This window comes from Corvus brachyrhynchos, unplaced genomic scaffold (assembly GCF_000691975.1).
Source record: "Corvus brachyrhynchos isolate BGI_N302 unplaced genomic scaffold, ASM69197v1 scaffold32, whole genome shotgun sequence".
In the NCBI taxonomy this organism is placed as follows: Eukaryota; Metazoa; Chordata; class Aves; order Passeriformes; family Corvidae; genus Corvus; species Corvus brachyrhynchos.
Genome location: NW_008237919.1, coordinates 2,523,094 through 2,531,560, shown reverse-complemented (window position 1 = coordinate 2,531,560; position 8,467 = coordinate 2,523,094). Strand labels below are relative to the sequence as shown.

The following is an 8,467-nucleotide window of genomic DNA, read 5'->3' as shown; positions in this document are numbered from 1 at the left end:
TCTGTGGGAAGCAGTTTTTGCTCCTATCCGACCACAAACCGAAACAAAATCTATTCCCAGAACCAACCTATATATAAAGGTGATCCTTCAACCTTGGCACACGAATAGGGCCTTATTAAAAAAAAAAATATATTGTTGAATCCTTTTGCTGTCTATATGCATTGTTTCTTCTAGACTAAGCCAATGAGCTCATTTACAGGCATGAGAATATTGCCTTTAATAGTTCAACTACCTGTTAGCAAAAGTACATGCTTTTGCAGTATGTCAACGAACCACCCTTCTCCAAGTGTCTCAGTAACATTGCTGCATTAGTAGGAATGACCACAAATCTTAATGAGATGGAGATTTGTTCTGCCCTGGCACTCCAGCATCCACCCACATGCAGCTGCGACCCATGGCCATGTGTGCAGGACTAGCTGTGATTTGTGGAGTTAAAAACCCAGCAGTGAAAAGGACACGCAGGGGGAAACACAGCATCCTGGTGCCAGAATGTGCCATGATCAGAGACCAGGCTCTTGGCAAAAGGAACTGCATGAAGCCAGAGCCTTGCTAAGTACCCTTGAGCAATGCCAGCAAACCTACAGGGAAGCCCTTCCCCTTGGCCAGTTGCTGTCCCGTCTCTGTGGCTGGGCTGCAGCTTGTGGCTGGGGAAAAAGCAAGGCTGGGGAAAGAGAAGGAATGTGGGGGTAAGGAGAGACAGGATTGGGGCTAGAAATAGTGGCTGGGGTGTAATGTGACAATTAGTGCTTTAATCCCTGGAAAAAATAAAATACTTGAGCAATGCTAATTATATCTATTCCACAAGACTTTTTGATGAATAAAGTCACAGAAGAACAAGGGTATCATTCAAATGGTATTCTGTGTGTCTTCATTATGTATGGTGCCACTGATATATGTATTTTTGCACAAAAATTACATCCACTAATAAGATCCACTTTTTCCCAAGAGTGTGTTGGCAGGTAATGGCTTAGGGAGTTACATAGAAAAAAACTTGGATGTATGGGACCATGAATCTTTACTGACACTATTCTTTGATGACTGGTTAAGTGTATGTAATCCCGAACACTGTAGTTTTACCCAAGGATGCACCATCAATGTATGTACTTGAAAACAGGGATATTCAAGGAGATCCTGATATGAACAGTAGGCAATTATGGTTTCTGTTCATTCAGACAGCTGAACTCATGAAGAATCTAAAAGAGGAGCTGCCTCTGCAGCACTCAGGGTAAATGCTGGACTGGTTAATGATGAAGCAGAGCAGGAAGAAAAAGTGGAACTGTGGATATGTAGCCTTACTTAGGTATGGAAAGGAGTTTGTGCCTGAATTACACCATATTTAAACCTGAGTTGTACGCATTTACTGCTTAGGTAGGAAATTATCCATCTAGAAATAACTGTACAGTTTTGTATATATAATTGCATGATTTTGTTGCAGACTTGGGAAAAGAAAATTTTCTGTGTTCTTTGCTTTACTGGCCCTGAGGAACCCACACAAATTTACATCCATAAGTAAACTATGCAATTGTTATTATTAGCTAGTCGTGCTTCACTGACATCTAAAATTCTCTGCTTGTCAGATGCCAATACACTGTGAATGGATATTACTGTGCTCAGCTGTAAATACTGTGTCCAAAACATCTTTGCAGAGAGCATCTTTGCCCTTGCCTTATCCTGGAGATGTTGTCAAGGTTACTCTGAAGGCTCCTCAGGCACCTAAATACAAGCACCTACTTCACTTGGACATGTGCAAAACATATTCCCTGAAGAACATCTACTGCAATCCAGAGTTCAGGTGAATTTTCACCTCAGTTCACCCCTCATATGTGCTCTGAAAATCCTAACACCTAGAAAAATAACATTAGAAGTGGAAGCTGGAGGTCATCAAATCCTCTGCTAGTCCCAGGCTGGATGAGTTTGTATCTGTATCCATCCTGTAGCTCAAGTATTTCGATGATGGAGAATCTACTGTTTCCCCTGGTGAGCTGTTCTAGTGCATAATTACCTTGCTGCAAGAAAATGTGCCTTTTTATCTAGCCTAACTATCTGTTCTTTGATTAAAGGCTACTGTTCCTGTCTTATCGCCACAGACATGGATAACAGATCCTACCCACTTAGCAGCAGTCAGTCTTTGAGATACCCAAATTTCTGATCATGACCTCCACCAACAACCCCAACTCTCCCGTAACTTTCCTTTTAAATTCTGGATTTTAGCCATTGCCTCATTCTCATTGTTACTGTGTTTTCTCTGTTCAGTTCATATCATTCACAGTCTGTGGTGCCAACAACTCCACACTGAACAGATCAGTTCAGTTTCAGGCTCCCCAGCACTGAATGCTTGAGACAAAATCCAGAGACTTTGCAGACAATATTGCTGTTTAATTCATTATCTACATGGTCATACTTATAGCTGACATTTGGAACCACTTACCCAGGAACAGGAAATTCTGATTTCTACCCATTCCTGAGTTTGTAGGTGTTTGGATCCACACTGTCCCTGTACCAGGAGAGTGCTCTTTTTTTCAGCTGGTTTAGCTAGCTCTGCCTTCAGCTGTAGAGTTGAAACTCTGTAGCTAGAAAAAGAAGATCCACTTAGAGAAAAAAAGTCTCAGGATGGAAAAATGCAACCAAATGGTTATGGCATTGGTATGGTACTGGGCTCTGGGAATAGTCTCTGGTGCTGATCTTTATTTTTGTAGTTGGCCGTCCTCAATTTACTCTAAGAAGTTCTAATACAGGACAAACCTAAGAGGACAAAATGTGTTGCAAGGGTTTACTCTATTTTGTCAGACGGGGACAGGACTGATGTGTTCAGGTTCATTTGCACCATTATTTTGATTTCACATTGCTGGGGCAGGCATGCCTCTGCTTCATGGGAGCTGCAATACGTATGATTCATCTAGAAAAATAAAATTCAAGCATAAAAACCCCATGCATAGATACTCACAGGATAAAGACCAGAGTCTTAGTCATAATGAATTCACTAAGATCACGTAACAGGAACTACCTTTCTTCAGAAGAACAACAGCCATGGAATAAGAAATCACTGAATAAAAATTTCCATTTTAGGCAATGGAAAACTATGTCACATATATTGTGTATGTATTTATCATCAGGGACACACGTGTGTCTGAAAGAGAGACCTGAATTATAACCTGAATTAAAATGTTAAAAATAGTAGGAGTCTGTTTAGCAGAGGTGACATAAAGAGAGCTCCTTAGTCTCCCAGTAATGCACACTATGGTTGAAAGGCAGACTGCTCTGTTTTGATCACCAGTACATCACCATCCTGCTTTACAGTGCTTCATAGGTCATTCTCCCCTCATTTCTCAGACATACCACTTACCATTCTGCCTTTTGGGCCAGTAATGCTGCTTTTGTAATCATCCTTATGCACTCAGCTAAGATGATTTATTCATGATGAGAGGAGGAATTACATGCTTGGTGAGGGTATGGAATGTGACTTACCAACACAGTGCCCTTGCAAAAACCCCGGTTACTGATCTTTGTAATGTAACCAATAAACACGTTTGATTTGACAGCAGGGTAAACAGAAGTATTTTCATCTTCTTTTCAGCTGTGAGTTTGAGGATGATCACTTTTTCTTTAAAATCTGTAATTTCTCTTAATATTTTAGCCATTGTTATTGCTTGATGAGGTCAGATGGGGACAAGAAAGAACAAGTCACAAGTGAAAAATTTGCAATTCAGTGTTAACGAATTACTTTAGCCATCATTAAAGTGACTTAATTTGTACCAAATCAGTTTGGATGGCCAGCCAGGCTATGGTGGATCTTCTGCCACCAAATTCTACCATGTTTCTAGGATTTCTTGCCCACACAGACTGCCAGGCTCCACTGCCACGTGCCTATGCAGCAGGTAGGGGAGGATGGTCTGCAAGGGCTGCAGCAGGTGGGCAGTGCTGTCTCCAATGGTGGGAAAAGAAAAACCTTTAAAATGGAAGTGAGTTAATAGGTATTAAGATTCTTTTATATAACTGAGTGCCGTGAATTTCCCCACTGAAGAAGAAAACCCAGGTTTAGTTCTCCTAGCATGACCCTAACTGGGAACTACAAGTCCCTTTGCATTTGTGATGAGGCTCTTGGCCTCAGCAGCCTGGCCTGAGAGAAACCAGGACCATTTCCGAGGTGTATATATAGTGGTGGGCTACGTGAAAGGGAATTATGTAAACCAGAAATATTAATTATTTTTTTACAAATTATTTATTCAAATTAGCATTTTTATACAGTCTTTTCAATATTATGCATATTTAATGGTAGTTTCTTTATTAGGTTGAACAGGTAGCTCTTACTGAAATTAAGAAAAAGTTTCCTACAACGCAAACAAAAAACTTTAATGGGACTTCCACTGCCTGAATGAGCTGCTGATGAGCAGCTGATAAGAATCCACCAGCATGCCTCTTAATCCATCTGAAACATGAGGGAGAAAACCAAGGGAAGAGGCTGTCCTGCAGCTTGAATGAGAGGTTTGCCACCAGAGGGAGTCGTGGGAACACAGTAAGAGGGGTTGCTTTGGCACAGGAGAGGTCAGTAGACATTTCAGCCATAAGGCTAAATGATCAGAATTTTCGCTTTGGCCACAGCAAATTTTTTACGAATTCATCATGCAATGAAAATCAGCTTAAAAGTTTGGCTTTTGGCTAAACATGCAAAATTTCCTTACTAAAAATGTAATTTTTAGCTACCTTCATGTTTCATATTCTACCTTCATAATTTGTGCAAAGTATGCACTTGCTCAATTAAAAAAAATTTGCTAACTAAGCCACACAAATTTTGTGCTTGAAAATACAACTCCAGAACAGAAAGTCAAGACATGCTTTAAATACCATGTGCAATTTTACTGAGTTAGTATAAAAACTGTGGTAATCTGAAATTTTTCTGGCAACATCTTTGCTGGTGATAAAGCAGATTACATCTGATTGCTGTAATGCTTCTACATTGCTGATAGCAGACTGAGCTACAGAGCATCATGCAACAAATAGTCTGGCTCTGGAGATGAGCAGAGGGTGGAAGAAATGCAGCACTGTTATTGTAGAATTATTCTTTTGACTAGATCCAAAGTTTAAAGAGGTGCGGAATCTATTCAAAATAATACTGGAGTGCTTTATGCTGCCAATATGGTTTGGAAGTGCTTACAACAGGCAACAAGAGAAGCTGATATGGTCTGGTCTGCTGCTTAAAGAAAAAGAAGTCTAGAGATGTCTATCCATTTAGTTCCTTCTTTGGTCGTATGTGCTACGCTTCAACTCCTGGTGTTTCTGATACGTGCTTTAATGTGGAAATGTATGTACACCCCTCCCTGAAGTGACAAACTTAATAAAATTTTAGGACCCATTTGTCACTCATTAAAACTCAGGTTCCCATTGCTGCACAGGGTTAAGTGCTGTGTATCAGAAATCGAAGAAACAGCGGACTGGAAAAGAACTCAAATGAAAGAGAAATAGCAGTTTCAAGCCCTGAGGGTGCCCACAGATCCCCCACAGTGCTTTGTGGCAGGTACTGGGTGGAATTAGGTTATCTTAGATATATGTAATAAATATAATATGTATAAATGCCTCTGCTTTTCCCTGCTTGCTGCCTATTCCCCCTTCTACTAACCCACTCACTGCTGCTCCTCTGTAGCAATTACACAATTTTTCTGCAGCTCTGCCAACCCAAAGTTCATTTTAAGGCTAGAGCACATCACAGAAGAGGTGCTGATGAGTCTTTTAAGTATTCATCTCTTTCACTGTGGGTGAATTCTTTATAAGCTTAAGATTTCTTGTCTTTTGGGAATTGTGACATTTTCATTCAGACAGACCAAACATCCTTATGATCTTTGCAATTTCCATCATCCTTTCCCCTTAAACTTACAAGAAATTCGATGTCTAGAACGTGTAAAGACTGAAATAAACCACAGAGGTCTTGCTTTCTATCTTGCTTTTCATACCTATCTGAATGGAGCTGTTCTGGTAGGAACCAAGTAACTCTTGAAATTATGGCACATGTAGAATATCACCTGTTCATAAACATAAATGTAACAATTAAGGAAAAATATTTGTAAAATTTTTATTATTATAACCTCCATACTTGCAAGAAAATTAACAAATACTTAAAGATATATTAGTTAAAATAATTAAAATATTAAAATGGAATTTATAATTTGTCTCAACTGTGTTGTTGTTAATATTTAAGACTATTGATACAATCCTCACTCATTTTTCTGGGGAGGGAACATGGAACTTTTTGTTAGTATCCATGAAGGGAATTTCATCACAATTTTCAGGAGTAGTAATGAATCTGTTTGCTGTTTATTTTATAGCTCAAGCAAACTTTGTAGGCGTTGCTTTTTCTGCATTTAGTACTGGAGAATAGCAGAATCTGCAAAGATTCATGATCCTCCTGTACGTTCTTCTCTATCCTGTTTTTTGTGCTTCGCTCCAACAAACTATCATGGGATGTATCTCTACATCACAGCTCCTGTGCTTGGTGCTTTTGAGGGCTTTTGTAGGACGTATGTAATGCAGCTGGAGTGTTGTGCCTTCCAGAGCTCTAGAAGACAGATATACTTGTGGAGGGAAGGAAAATAACTCGACTTTTTGAAAAAGTTAAAATTAGTTCAACACACTCAGCAGTGCTTATGTGGCTCCATAAGCAATGTTAAATACAGTTATTGTCCTTTCCTGCACCTTTGGAAATGAAGAGGTATGTTCACACCATTTTAAATTGTACACATGCAAAATTGTGCCCTATTGCAGTTTTACAGGTTCAAAATATATGTAAAAACTTGCGCCTGAGCAGGTATTTCTAGGATTATTTTACTTTAAAATTGATCATAATATTTTTCGGTAAAACATCTTCTGACAATAGTTATATTAATTTTTAAGTGTTAGTAAAACGTATTTCACCATTTTTAACAGACAATTTAAATGTATTAAATTTAGTTAAATATAAGTGAAGAAAAATGGCTCATATTTATGGGACAAAATGCTCAGTTCAACTATCATTTTGAATCACTGTAGATTTGAACGCTAAAATGTCCATTTTAATGTGATATTTTTAACATCAGTATTTTCTAATGTTCTTATATAAAACAGCAAGTGTTCCAATATTAAGAAATCATGCTACTTCTGCATAAATACAATTTTGATTTTACATTTTTATCCCTGTTTGGAGTAAAACACTGTGAAATATTGTATTTTCCACTGAACTACACATTCTATTTTCTTACAGATTCTATTTTGTTGTTTGAAAAATGCCACTAAAACCAGTTCAAACCTGATAATGTTCCATATCATGAGCAAGAAGTTCATAATGACATGCCTGGTGCCTTCTAAGCTTGAACAAAGTGAGTCAGATTTTGTAAAATGCTCAGGTTTGTAAGTACTTCTAAAAACACGACTAGACCAAATCCTTTATCTTTAGTAATATTTTAGTCAACAGAAGAATCTCAACAATTAAAATGTTGCTCCCAAAGCTTATCATTTTCCCAAATGAAGAATACACAGATTAGGGGGATTTTTGTGTGTTTCCTTCTAATTTGGTAAGAAGAACAATGTGGAAGAAGGGCCATTTTCAGAGCTGATTAGAGAAACCTCAGATTTCAGGAAATACACAGCTCTTTTAAGAAAAGAAGAATATTAAGTAGCCTTTGAGCAGCGCTGCAGTGTGACATTTTTACAAGGAACTCATTTGGAAAAAAGTAAAGAAACGATACTCAGAAGAGACTCAGAAGAGTGCAGCTATTATGCATTCCTATCATCTGGGAAAGGTAATGACTTATTATTTGTATCCACTAGAAAGTATTCCTCAGCAGAACCAAATCCCAGCAAAATAGATATTGTCTGCAGGGCCTTTCTTCTTAATTCTTCCCTTTTATTTTCAGTAGCATTTGTCATTCTTAAGGCCTTGCTTCTAATCTCCTTGGAAAATTAACCAAGCTGTTAACAGATGAGAAAAGATACAAATGCTCACAGGAGGAGATAGGCACAGAGCCACAGATCCACTCATGAACAGCTCTTAGATACTAAAGAGCAGTTCCCGCAGGCAATGAGGTGAATATGTTGAACATTTTTTGCAAAAAAAGCCTGTGCAGTATTTCAGAAGCATTTCTACCCAAAAGACTAACTGAAAAACATCTCCACAAAGATACTTTTAAGGCACTCGCTTTCGGTGTTCTCTATGGAGCTGGACTTTGTGCAGCTGTGAACATCCCAGGAGTCACTCTCAGTTCTGGCAGACATCCATGGAGAGCTGATGACTTCCTCAAGACCCTAAGCTGCTGCATTGGAGTGCTGCTGTCATCCCTGAGAGAAGCTCCTTTGGATCCCACCTCCTATGAGCAGGAGCTAAGAGAAGGACAGGATGGACCTGCACAGGCATCCTGTGTAACCCCTGGCCTGGTGTGGGAGTGGGAGAAGGGCTTGTACACCTGGTACAACTGACAGCTCTCACAAGCACTGCCTGTCGTAA

The 8,467-nt window shown here is 39.0% G+C and overlaps 1 long non-coding RNA gene across 1 annotated transcript in view; it reads right to left on the bottom strand.

Moving 5' to 3' along the window:
- The window catches only part of LOC108446462, an 18,349-nt gene extending 9,888 nt beyond the window's left edge, over positions 1–8,461 (bottom strand). The window contains exon 1 of the long non-coding RNA XR_001861640.1: positions 2,429–8,461. This is a non-coding gene — a long non-coding RNA (uncharacterized LOC108446462). The remainder of the gene's footprint in view (positions 1–2,428) is intronic.
- Positions 8,462–8,467: the final 6 nt, after the last annotated feature.